Raw genomic sequence first — 12,917 nt, forward strand, 5'->3', positions numbered from 1 at the left:
TCCTTCCATTTTATACCTTTGCGTGTCTACTAAATTCACCAAAATAAGCAAAAACTATTCTCATAATTCAGTATAATAGCTACACATTTTGCTGTTAGCAACAAACCATTTAATCCCAGTATGCAATGGTATCCTTATTTTTAATTCTCAAAAGTGCAGAGAAAGGCAAAAAATCAGTGGAGCATGTGTCAGAAACTGTCTTCAGTAGTTTCATAGGTTAGTACTAGGCTAACTGCCATTGTGGGCCATTTTTAAGCCTAGCCAACTACCTCATGTGAGAATCAAACCCTCCACCTTGTGTCTGCAAGGTAAACGACTTAACCATTATGCCACCCTCCTACCCTCTGATAAAATAAAGCTGCAATAAGTGAAACAGTACTTAGGGAAACCATTTTAGGTCTGGCAGTCAGTGCAACAGAGGCACATCTCCTTTGAGCTTCCTGGTCTGATGTTATGCTTATCATCAATGCCTTTCTGCAGTCCAGACCATGGAAAAAGCACATAACAGTCACGATAATTACTTATATAGCAGTAGTCCTTGCAATAGAACTCCCAGAATACAAAACCTATGTAGACAATGAAACAAGAAAGAACATACTATATGTAACAGAAACAATTGATGTCTGAATTTTTTGGCTTTATGTTAAAAATACCTGGAACAACTGATACAAGAAGACTGTAGTACAGTCAGTGGACTAAATACTTATAGGTTCATAGGTTCATAGGTAGGTACTAGGCTATTAGCCATAGGACCTATACAAGCCTAGCCAAAAAGGTACCCTGGCTTTCGCCACCCAAGAAAATTATTTTCATCACTGTCTTACATTAAAAAAGGATAGGAACAATCAGCCAGTCGGCTGTTTAATAGGATCATAGGATCATAGAATCACAGAAGATTACTAGACTATTGGCCATAAGGCCTCTACAAGCCTAGCCATGTTATACCCTTGCTCCCTTATGGACCAAGATATATAGTCTATGTTTGCATACAAATCTAAGATCAGCATCGGCTGCCTTTGCCTAAGAGGGACCCCCGGTGTAAATTTACATTTTCTCATCCAATTGTCCATGTTATGATTAAATAGGGTCATTGAGGAGCTCTGTTTTACATGATTGGGAGTTTGTTCCAGAGAAATGGCAACCTGTGGGAGACATATCTGTTTCTCCAGTGTGTCCTGTTAATATCGCAGTCTAGGTTAACATTCCTAGAGTGAGTGAATTTTGTCCCATTAAATTTGCAGATGTGCAGCAGCTTCATTAAGACAGGGTCTGAGACTGCACTGTAGGCCAGGCACAAGTCACCTCTAAGCAATCAATACGATACTGAGTAAAGTGATAGAGCCTTCACTCTGTCCATGTAGGTCATGTGTTTTAGGCCCTGAACTTTCTTGGTGAGAAACCTCTGAGGTCTCTCCAGTTGCTACAGATTTCTGGTGAGGTACCTACAGAAAGGAACATTGTACTCTATTATTGGTCTGATGAGAGCTGAGTACAGGGGAGTTATAACTTTCTTCACTTTGGATGCTATTCCCTTGCTTATGTGGTGTGCAACGTAGAAGGCTTCCCTTACTACTGTGGACACCTGATGATCAAAATTAAGGCTACTATCAACTTGTGTTCCTAAATCTCTCACCACTGGGTTTGAACTTAGGGGGATATTAATAATGTTGTAATTAGCATGGGTTTCTCCTACGATGAAGGGGATGATAATGCATTTTTTTTGTGTTTAGTTTAAGTCCGTGTCTTTGACACCAATCATTCATCTGTGTAAGCCCATTTGTAGTATGTTGACATCTTTGGGGGATTCGATGATTTCACCCAGTATGCAGTCATCAGCAAACTTGGTAAGCCATAGACCATCTATTTTCTCCTGGACTTCTGAAAAATAGATACCAAACATTAGGGGGCCTAGCACAGATCCCTGTGGAATACCACTGGTAACAGTACAGCTAGTAGAGTTGGCATCCCGAATTTTGACTGTATGTGTTCTGTTTGTGAGCTGGTCGGCAACCCATCTAGTGATGTAAGGGTTAATCCCCAGCTGGGTGAGTTTCTCAATGATGCCTGAGGGAGGGATTGTGTCAAAGGCCTTGGCTAGTTCGAGACAGGCAGCGTGAACTGTTTTGTCTTCATCCAGGGCCTTGGTGACATTCTCAAGGAAGTCCATTAGGTTTAGCAGGCAAGATCTGCCCTTAACAAAGCCAAAGTGCATCAGGTCAAGAGTTTGAAGATCACCTCTATCCTTCTTGATATGATCCGTGATGGTTCTCTCTATGACCTTGCAGATAATGCTGGTTATGCTTATGGGTCTATAGTTCCCAGGGTCAGTTGAGGGACCTCCTTTGTGCAAGGGAATATGGTTGCTGTTTTCCACTCAGCTGAGACAAAGCCAGTGCTTAGACTGAGATTAAAGAGTGGTTCCACTAACTCCTGTTTTAGTCCATTTAATAACCAGCATGAGATGTCCTGCCCCATAGAAGCTGTGTTTGATCTTGGAGAGTGCAGCTGTGGTCAGCTCTCTGGGGATACTAGGTAGAGGACTGGTGACAGGTATGTTATGGGGTATGAATACTGGGGACAGGGGGGTGAAGTTTTCTCCAAACCTATCCGCTAGCAGGTTGGTGATGTTCTCAGGTTCAGTATAAGTGTTAGTGTCCACAACTAGTTTGGCACAAACCTGGGTCTTCCCTTTTAGATTTCAGACATAGCTAAAGAATACTTTGTGATTTATGTTACCTACGGATGCTAATTTAGTTTTGTAATTAGCTTTAGAGGATTTTTCAAGATATCTAATCTTGTTTATGCTTTGGAAGGAGTTCTTCCTTTGCTGGGACCATTCCCTCTTGTTTTTTGACAGCAATTTCTTTCTCTTATTGTATAACCAATTTATGCTGGATGCCCACCAAGGTGGCTTATTTTTTGTGAGGATCTTGATTTCATTGGTTCTGTATGACTGAGTCTATACATTTATATAGGTGTTTATTTGTTTAACCTTTTTGCTTCTGAGGGTGGGTCAGGTGCGATTGTTACTTCAAATGAGACTGATTTATGATCAGACTTTACCAGGGAAGGCCCCACACATGGAGTGGTGTAGCGACCCCCTATGTTGGTGAGCATTATGTCCAGGACATTAGAGCCCTTTGTGTGGGTGCTGACTGTCTGCTCCAGATCATTTGTGATAATAAAGTCCACAAACCTTTGGGTGAGTGCATTTGTGCTCATATATGTCACCCAATTGATGGAAGGATAGTTAAAGTCACCCATGACCAGGGTATTTGGCTGTACTGAGAGTGATTTGAGTAGGTCCAGGTAGGCTGTGTGTTTTTTGTGGTTCATGGTTCGGGGACCTATAGCTAACAATGACATGTAGGAGAGGTCTTTTCTACAGTTAGTTGGACTTGTAGTAACTCTCGGCAGTTGTCCTGTTTAACCAGTCTAGAGGTGTATATGTCTTTAATGAAGATGGATACTACTCCTCCCTTGTTTTATTCATGTTCATTATGTGGACTGTACATGCGGAAGTCATTGTAGCCTGGCATGGCTGGGGTACTCTCTGAGGCCTTGAACCATGTCTCTGTGACTGCGCAGGCATCAGCATCTTCCAGGCTGAGAAGTGCTTCAAGTGAGTGCAGTTTCTGATTTAGGCTCCTAGCATAACCCTGAGTTTGTTTCTGGATGATATTTTTACATCGGGAATTTTGCTCTTATGACATTGTCTAAAAAAGACATGATGGGAGAGGCAAGTACCTTTGCTAGCAATCTAAAGCCTTGATGTGACAGGTAAAGACTGTCTCTGGCAAAGCAGGGTGGTCTGTCGACCAAATCATCCCAGACTTTCAGATACTGGATCCCCCTGGATTGACACCAGAAGCTAAGCCAATCGTTGAAGTCAATCATTTTTTGTTGGTATTGTGGTATCATCCTGGTTGAGGGAAGAATGCTGCTTAGGACTAGGGACATACCTGCCTGGAAAACATAATGTGAAAGCTCCATCATGTCTCTCTTCATATAGTCCAGTGAAGTACGTCTCAAGTCATTCACTCCAACATGGACTTTGACAGAGTCATAACAGGACTTGTTGTTGAGAGACTTGAGTGCATGCATGATTTGGTGGATCCTGGCATCAGACATGCAACTGACTGTGACCTTCTCCTTGTTCAGCCTAGTGAGGGGAACATCTATGTGTCTCACTATGGAGTTGCCTATGACCAAGACATTTGCTATAGATATGTTTTGCCTTAGGGGCATATTGGGTGAGACACTGATGTGTGTGTTACTATGTGTAGTGGGTGCTGTTGGGACGGTATTGTGTGCAGAAGGTTTGCGATTGGGAGGTCTTTGCTCTTTTAGTATATTTCTAGTGAGTACTTCTGCGTATGTGGATTTATGTGTGGTGAGCTTGGTATGTGTGGGTGCTGACAACCTGCTTGGTATTTGGTTTGTTGTTATGTGAAAGAGAGAGAGCATTGATTCCAGATTCATAGTATAGATATATCTTTCACATATTGTATTTTCATGTTTTATAGAGTAGGTTGTCTGTATACATGAGGCAATTGCTACATTGCCTGAGGATGCCCATGTCAATCAGGCTGGCCAGTGAAATGGTGGGAAACTGACCTTCCATTATGCCAGGTGTACGTGTATTCTGTAATAAGTGGTGCAGGGAGGGCTAGATGAACTAGGTGCTGTTGTGGTACTAGTAAAATCAGCTAATCTATGGGAGGTTTAGGAGTAGAAACCTGTGCCTGTGCCTCAAAAAGTGCAGCTGGGTTGCTTTCTGGGCAGAAGTGTGCAACTGCATTGCTCACTGAGAAGCAGGGAAGTTTAGGAGGGTTCTGTAGCAGTTATCTGGGAAAAATTTGACTTTTTAAGCATTTGCATCTATACACAGCAGTGCTAATCCCTGTTGAGTGGTGCACAGCTACATGCAAATGCTGTGTTTAAATATCAGCTAAGTAAAACAGTTTTCAAACAATCCAACCAATAGGAAAGCCCAAGACTGAGTTCCAACAATCCCTAACTCTTATGGGTCCTTGACCACGCTCTTCTGCCACAAGGGTGCAGGAGGGCCCTCTTAATGCAAGATGGCTGGCTTTAGTGCTCAGAAAATGCCAAACAGTCTAGATTCAGCAAGTCTGAATCTAGCCTATGCTATAAATTGTTCAAGCACTGTAAACAGGCAGTGCAAAAACCACAGTCACAAACATTAAAAACACTTCAAAGTATGTGGCAAAACAGTTGCAAACAGTTTAAAAGTCAAAGAAGTTTATATTATAAAAATATTTATTTTTCAGTAGAATTCACAGGATGCCTTGGATTTCATTTAGATTGACTTCAGATCTCTGGCTAAGGAGGCCAAACTCTGAGCAGCTCTGGTAAACCTATTGTTAAGGTCTATACCATGTACAGATACTTATTTGTTTCCCAAACACTGGTGAGATATATTAATGTGCTAGTGGACTGACAGTTCAGATTTCAGTAGGTGCATATTTTAGCCTTGCTGAAGTTTATCCTTTACTCAGCCTTCTCCTTTTGGGAAGATGTAAATACAATGACACACAGCAGTAAACATCAAATTGTACCAAGCTCACCCAGACCATTGGCTGCATCCAGTTTCTACATGTACTGCAGAGATAATACTGTAATGCTGGCAGACAATCTATAAACCTAGCAACTCATCTACTTGATTCACTTTTGTTTCTGTTTTTGTTTTAAATCATTGAGATACTGGAGGAGTCTCTTACTACAGTTCCTATCTTTCCAGAGGTAACATTGGTAGGTGTACAATCTGCTAGTTTAAGACCTGAAAAAAAAATAAAGCTGATTTACATGCTTTCTGTTTAAAAAGTCACCTTTCTTCCTTCTGCTATTCCAGGGTAGACCAATATAACACCTTGCCCTTTCATCCTTATGAACCTCTGCAAAATACAGGATCACAATTTTCCAGCACTTACAGATCTAGCTTCTAACTCCAGGTCCTGAATAAAACATGTACTGCTTCTAGTTTCTACAATGAAATATGAAACTTTTACCAGTTTTTTAACAACGAGTAGTTTGTCAGATCTGAGAAACTAGAAAAGCATGCTCACACAGATAAAGTCATCAAAAGAGCATCTGGCCAAATCTCTCAAGTGATGAAGTACAGTTTTTGTTATAAAAAATAGAATATGCTGTGGCGATATTCACTGAGTTGTGGATAGTAAGCACAGCAACCCTAAAAAAAAATTATTTCCTGTATTCACTGCTTATGTCCACAATCTCATCCTTTTGTTTACTGTTCAATGCTTGTGACCATAGGGGATGCTAGCAATGCAGACGGAAAGATAAATTGAGAGTGTTACCCAATGATTCACCGTCTGTATCACCGCAAGGTCTAGGTCAAAGCCTACAGTAATGTCACCACAGCACTTACCCATCCAGCTTCCAGTTCCCTCTGCCCTCACTCATGAACATAATGCCAACATATTTAAACACCTCCATTAGAGATGGCTGATTCTTCCCATCACATGTAGAGTACAATGTACTCTTTTCCAAGAAAGAATCAGAACCTTTGATTTGGAAGTACAGATTCTTATCTCATTTCATCTGATTCATACTCAGCAGCAAATTTCTCCACTGCATGCTAAAGTCACAGAAAGTTTAGTCACAATATCACCTGCAAACAGCAAATGATGCAATTATGACACCCGAAACTGGATACCTCACAAACTATGCATATGCCTTGGTATCCTGATCATGAGAATCACATGTGGTAAAGGATGCAGGAACAGGATAAACTCTTGGTAGAGTCTTATGCCAGCCTTGGATGCATATGACTTAATGCCTAGAATGTAGGCACAACTTTTGGTCCTCAAATATAAGTCCCAAATGTCATGTAGCACTGGTAACAGATACCAGTACTGTTGATGCACTTTCTACAAGCCATTCTGCAGTACATGGTTAGGCACTTTCTCTGGGTCCAAAAAAAACATGCCAATGGTATGATGTCTCCATTATCTAGGCAAGGGCAGAAATTTGTTCCAATGTTCCATGGCTGTTACAGGATCTGAATTCTTTTCCTGAATCAGAGTTTTGGCTATCAGATAGAGTTTCCCTCCTGTCTCCCTCATATAAGCATTCCCAGGAAGGTTGAGTGTGATCCCCTCTATAAATGGAGCACACCCTTCATTTCTTCTTTTTGAAAATGGAGATATTCTTCCTAGTTAAATCTAGAAGTAATCTTCCCACCATCTATTGAAAAGACTTATTAAACTTTGCATCACAACAATACCCAGAACCTCCAGTATTTCCAGCCAGATCTCTTCCACCCTCAAAGGCTTGCAACTTCTGAAATGTTTAATTTTCTGCAATGATCACTTGTAAAGATATGGCCCCGGTATCATCAGTTTCTTTGGCACTGCCTCCTACCAAAGGGCATGTTCGCTAAGTTAAGGAGTGCATCAAAGTGTTCCTTCCACCTGCTAACTGTTTCACAATCAAAGTGAGCATATCATCACCCTTGCTGAGAAAAGCCGGGGCTATGTCCTAGACAACTCTCTCTGAGTTACCAAATGGTTGACCAAAACTTCTTTGAGGCTAACTGAAAGTCATTATTCATGGTTTCACTAAAGTTCTCCCTCACCTGGGACTTAGCTGTTGCCTTTATGGCCTGTAAGTACCTATAATTCAAATCTGAGATCCCTTGTCAGCATTGCACAGGTTTCTTTCTTAAACTTAACTGCTTCCCTCCCCTGTCATGTCTAGCAGGTCCTGGAGTTATTGCCATGATATGAACCAGTTATGTTTCAGCCAAAACTTCTTGCTGCTGCCTAAATTTTGAGGTCTTCAACATGAGCTATTCAAACTCCATATCCCTAGCCTTCCTTGGAATAAGGCAGAGGCTCTTATAGAGCTGGTAGTTGAACTGCTTCCATACATGAGCATCTAACAGACATTCCCGTGATATCCTCACCACATGTTTGGATCTTCAGGATCTGTCCAGCTGTTGCCTTTCCATCAGGCTCAACTCACCACCAAGTGATGATCAGCTGACAGCTCAACAGCTCTGTCCAGAATATATGGACCCAGATTTGATGTCACATCTACAAAGCTGATCATCAGTCTTTGGCCCAAGGTGCTATAGTACCAGGAATAGTTATGATGATCACCCTTGTGCTCGAACATGATGTTTGACGTGGATGATCTGTGACAAGCACAGCAGTCCAATAAAAAAACATTACTCTAGTTTTGATTAAGTAGGCCACATTTCCCAGTGACACTCCTCCTGTTATCTTCATTATTCCTCACAAAAGCATTAAAATGTCTAGCAGCACTACAGAGTCTGAAGGTGATAACAATTTTAACATCACACTGATAGTCTCCAAGAAGACTGAAAACTCTGAACAGCTGTTATTTGCATAAGCACAAACAGCAGTTAGGTATTTCCTTTCTGCAACAGTTGCCTTCAGGTAACTCTCATATCCGGTGGTACAAACGTCATCTGTGCAGCACCAAGCCAGAAGCTTATGAGTATTATCCCCACACCCATCTGTGGCCTCTCCTGAGGGGCAAGGCTGGAGTAGGAAAGAGAACATCCACTTTCAATCAAAAATTCTGCTTCCAGTACCAACACTGTGCATAGAGGTAGCAGCAAATGAATCTAGTTGGTCCTTATCAACATTGGGTCTTGCATGGTACACATATTATCACACATTTGCAGAGGTCTGTTGGGCTGTACACTTCACTCATGTCACATAATACCATGCATGCAGTAGCATTCAACCATTCCTACCCCAGACGTATTATTAACCTATGTGACCTCTTCCATAAAAGTGTGTATCATGTTTTTATGACATGTCTTTTGCTGTTGCCAATAGTCCTAATTACCTGAATAATAATGTACAGGTACCAGCATATCCATAGACAGTGTATTGTGCCACACACCAGATGTGTCCTTAAGCTTTGCATTAATCCATTGCATGCCTTATAACAGTGTTGTATTTATCCTCGATCTGTCTTTACTTTATGCACACTCTGTCATCAAAGCCTACCTGAAAAAAGTGAGACAGTTTTAATTTTATTTTATTGACTGATCTTTTTCCAATGAACAGTGACCTTGGAATGAGAATATTAATATAAGGAGGCTCAAGAGACTGCCCCACTGCAAACACTTATTTATTATTTCTTTTCTTTATAATTTGCTGTAATTGCATGAAAACTGTACAGTATAAAGTATGTACGATAAAATGCTTTGTACACTTTCACTGTCAGTGTCTATTTGTAGCAGGATTCTTTTCTTTTGAGTAGTTCAGAAGATGCATTGAGTTCTCTAACTGTGGCAAACTTCAAATTGTACGCAAAGGAATGGAATAGACAACATTATACAATTATTCTTCCTTCTGTTCATGTTTAAACTGTAGTATAACAAGCTACATTCTGAACAATTCAGCCTTTCAAAGATGGTTAATTCCATCTGTGTAATTATTCTCTGATCATGTGAACTGAGAGGGATGTAGTCATTAGTGATGCCCCATAGTGTCTTAATGTGATCTCCCCCTTCCAAGTGAGTGATACAACAGTAATAGGCTTTGAAGTTCAGATGGACATTTTTCTTAATCTTGTAATGTCAGAAATCACACATTGCATAAAAGACATGATTTTGTATACCAGTCAAAGATAGACTATGGATAGGGTCCAAGAAACAGGAAAATAAGCAGCTGTGTGTCTGCTCCATTTATATAGTAGAATCATAAGGTTAAGTGGCATTCTCCATGTCTTTTTAGTCATGTGACAAGATTTTGTGAGACATGTTGTGTATATCTCTCAGGCTTGCTTTAAGATGATTCCTAAGTCTTTCATTTTGATATATTTTATTTCAACAAGATTCAGTCACTTTTCTATATCATTAAAATATGGGGCTACAGTGATATGCAATGCCCCAAATCCTCATACGGACCAAAATTAGCAAGCAAAATATCTCTGTTACTAAGTTAATGTACACACACATATGCTCACACACACACACACACACACACACACACACACACACACACACACACACACACACACACACACACACACACACACACACACACACATATCTGCAGGACCGCAAACCATTATATACCAACTTCATTGTTGTTACACCTTTGGGTAAACAGTGTTATCCCTAGGAAAAACATAGATACTCCTAATATTCTGTCTGTTACTTGTGTGTAAGGTATCAGTATTGTACAGTTCATTTGCCTTCAAGTTCATTATGCCAAATTTGGCTAGTAAATGTCAGAAACAAAATGGTCTCAAAAATGTATCAGAAGGGATCATAACCATAAGAGTTTCCAGTAGATAGGTATGCATCACACACCTCAGATGATGGCTGCAGGATGTCCTACAGATCATTTACTTCCTTTACTGCCTATCAATTAAAACATTTTGATATCCAAAACTCCTTAACAGGAGTCATGCAATAGCACACACAAAGTTAAGGCTGTAAGCTGTTTACCCTGTAGGCCATGAAAGCTGTTTACCCTGTAGGCCTTGTATGAGTGCTTCAGTCTCAATCTGCATATTGTATGAAGCTGTGCAAGCCATTTAACCAGAGCAGTTTTCCTTCCTGCATTGCTCCTAGCAATTGAACCTAATGGATCTTATCCAGTAAGCAAATGAATGATGAGTGAGGTTCTCACACACAAGCACAATGATTCAGCATACTAGCACCATGAGCATTATTCAACCAAAGCTTGACACTAGAAACAATTCACATGGAGTACTTCACATAATATATCTTTGTGACAGCTGATAATTGTCAGGTGATGATGCATCTCTGAGATGCCCAGGAGAGAATTTACCACTTAAATTTTATATATAGTTTAGGTTTTTAATGATGACAGTTTCTAAAAATTATCCTACATTCTACACACAAATGTTTAACATCCTAGATCTAACTTTTCAGAGCAGAGTTCTGTTTTTGTAATTATGAAAAGGGCAAGGAAAACTGACCAATAAGATTGCTAGTGACGTGTATCAAATGTGTTTCCATCCATGCCTTCAATTTTTTATTGGCAAAAATTGTTTTTCTCATCATAAAGTCTGTTCTGTAATGGAAGAAGACTTTGCAGTTAGCTTTCACAGATCTTCAGAAAAACATGGAAAAAAGACAGTCCAGAAAAAAATACCACAGAAACTGTAAGCAAAATAGCTGTACTAGAAAGTCTATAAAACATGCAAATGTGCTGCAACATTATTTAGAACAAATGCTCATACCTCTACCAAAATTCAACAATTTGAGCTATAATTCCCAATATAACATTTGCAGACCACCATCACCCGAACTATGACACTAAATTTGTGTAACATGGATCTGTGATGCAATTTGCAATAATAACTGCTACGTGGCATTTAAAGATGAAATCGTACAACAGCACATAATGGTCTCACAGAAAGTTTCCTAAAACTACCAGAATTTCACATATGATACAGATATAGCCCTGCAAAAGAATTGTTTAAAATAGATGCTAATAAAACATAAAACAGGAGCTTCTTATACACTCTTTTCAACAAATGCCTATACTGTACCACAGCTTAACATTTTGTGGCCAGATATTCATCATCCCATCGATGTACTACCACCACCACCACCTAACTGTATCACTAAATGTGTGCAGCTTTGATTTAAAGTGCAGTTTACGAAATGACTGCAAAACAACATTTACAAATGGAATGATGGAATATTATACAATATTTTGACAGAAAGGTCCCTAAAATGATAACACTGAAAATTCTATACAGTTAAAAAGTTATAGCCCTGCAAAACAATCAGTTTCTTAAAATGGAAATTGACTAAAAAAAAAAAAACTTTTCAAATATTTTCAAAAAATGCTTGTAGCTCTGACAGAGGTTAACATTTTAAGCTCAACAAAATATCTATGGACTACCACCATCTGAAGTATGGCATTCAATTTGAATGCCTCATATCCATAATGTGATTTATGTAAATGACTATGAAACAATATTTCAAATTAAATTTTGGAGTGGGATATAACAGCTTGACAGAAGGGTCTCTAAAATGACTACCTTGAAAAAATATCATACCAAAATTCCACACAGCTAAAAAGTTATAACACTGTAGAATAATCAGTTAGTTAAAAATGGAAAGAAGAACTGTTTAATATTAAGTATGCTAGAAAGCATGCAGGCAATGATAACCATTTGAAATGCTGAGACTCATTAGTGTGAGTCTTGGAAAGGCAAGACAGAAAGGCCAAAACATGCAGGATTACATAGATTCTTGTTCCATGAATATTCCCTTTTCCCAGATTATGGCAGTACTGGAGTTGATGACCCCCCCCCGCAAAAAACATCTTTAAAGAGCAAAAGCATCATTTGATATTCACTGTTCTCCTATGTTTTGGTATTTTTTGGGGGGAGGGGCCTTTCAGGATAGCACTTACGAGTCTTGCCTTTTCAATAGGCAGCTAGTTATAATACATCAGCTACTAAATGTGAAATTCAAATTGGGGAAAATTAATTGCAAACTATAGAGATGACCACTGTATAGATGTGCTAAGACACTTGCATGTGTGTGCTTGATGCAGATTTTACTGCACACCTAGAGATTGTAAGTCACTAATCCTCTGAGCTCATGACTCACAATGTCCATGAACTTGCAGTAATATTTCTACTATGCACAACACAGCATTCCATTTTATGTACATATCCTAATCTCAACATCAGTTAATTATGAGAAACATATATGTATGCCTACTGGTTGTAGACTCTGTGTCAAACAGGAAATGAAATTGCCAAACAATAAAATAGGAACAGGAGATTGAACTAAAGTTCACAGTACTTTAATGAACAATAATATTTTATTTAATAAATACAATAAAATCTCAAGCAGTCTGGAAATAGAACACATTGCACATAGAAAGTCTGCTTGA

Source organism: Protopterus annectens, chromosome 2.part2 (assembly GCF_019279795.1).
Source record: "Protopterus annectens isolate FY-2018-M chromosome 2.part2, PAN1.0, whole genome shotgun sequence".
Lineage (NCBI taxonomy): Eukaryota > Metazoa > Chordata > Ceratodontiformes > Protopteridae > Protopterus > Protopterus annectens.